Source organism: Aplysia californica, unplaced genomic scaffold (genome assembly GCF_000002075.1).
Source record: "Aplysia californica isolate F4 #8 unplaced genomic scaffold, AplCal3.0 scaffold00826, whole genome shotgun sequence".
NCBI lineage: Eukaryota > Metazoa > Mollusca > Gastropoda > Aplysiida > Aplysiidae > Aplysia > Aplysia californica.
The window spans coordinates 298,700-300,052 of NW_004798096.1; the positions used below are offsets into that span (position 1 = coordinate 298,700).

The 1,353-nt window shown below is 38.4% G+C and overlaps 1 protein-coding gene across 1 annotated transcript in view; it reads right to left on the reverse strand.

The window, feature by feature from the left end:
- LOC101860205 (pleckstrin homology domain-containing family G member 5) overlaps positions 1 to 1,353 on the reverse strand; it is a gene marked incomplete at its 5' end in the record, with an annotated part of 80,508 nt that overhangs the window by 70,096 nt on the left and 9,059 nt on the right.

Below are 1,353 nucleotides of genomic sequence, written 5' to 3' on the forward strand. Positions count from 1 at the left end.
CGCGCGCACACACACACACACACACACAAACACACACACACACACACACACACACACACACACACACACACACACACACTATGTGATATGTACTGACAAAACGAGTTACATCTCGCTATTCACGAAAGGAGATTTCGGCCGAAAAGAGACACATCAAATGTATTGTAGATTTCCAATAACTGATGCCATTTTCTTCAAGTTTAACACGTCTTTTATCATTTCAAGACAATGCATTGGCAAATCCAGCCTGTAAGTTTGATGTTTCTTTTTGTGCCCGTAGTGCTAAAATCCGAAAATTAACTCATTTTGTCAGCACATCTAACATATTATAATGACGTCCTGAAAGTAAACATGACATCTGATAAAATTATTAGAAGCCCATCTGATATGAACATAATACCAAATACAATGAGTGACGTCACGTTGGACGCCAGAGTACGAGTTGTGAGAGTGCGTGAGCTCGACTAGAATTAACAAACGGTCACCTCTACCTTCATAAATAAAAACTCGGCCAACAACCGGATAAACGAAACGACCAACAACCGGATAAACGAAACGACCAACAACCGGATAAACGAAACGACACGCTCCCTGATAAAATAAACAGGAAACAATAGGGCAATCGAAAACAGTCACTCATTCAAAGTTTTTTCGTAACAAATTAGTACTAAAGCATATTGTATGTTACCAGAGAGTTTACAGTAACACTGTAAACCCTCTCTGATGTTGCTAGCTGTAAGAAACAGTGTGGTTTACGGATATAACTGTATACGGCAAAACTCATCTCAAAGCTGTTGGAATCTAAAACCGTAAGGAAAGTCTTTCAGAAAAAAACCCCGCCAACAACCCACGGCCACGTAACAGAACGTGTTATAGACAAACCCCAAAACAAAAACAACAACAACAACAACAACAACAACAACAACAAAACCCCAGCAAACTTAGGACTTATCATATAACGAAAGTGTTGAAACAGAAACACGAGACGACAAAAGGTCTTTTATTTTATGGAGTTGTAGAGGAAATTAAATGTTACACATACATGTTACAGATATATATGACAATTACATGTTACATATAAATGATAAAAATAAATGTTACAAGAATGTTGAATCCAGAACAACGAGAGAAGTAGTTGTGCAAAAAACGTGTTTGGAATAAATCAGATAAAACTGCATCAATAAATGAGAAGTCTGGTGAGTTGTAGCGGGTGTCAAAGTCAAAGATAAAGGTACACAATAATCACCAATTAGTGTGTTGTTGAAGGAAAGGGTGTTGGAAGCGATGGTCACAAGGGCTGGCGGGCCAATGAGTTGCAGAGGTATAATATGATGCGAGTAAAATACAGGCGGC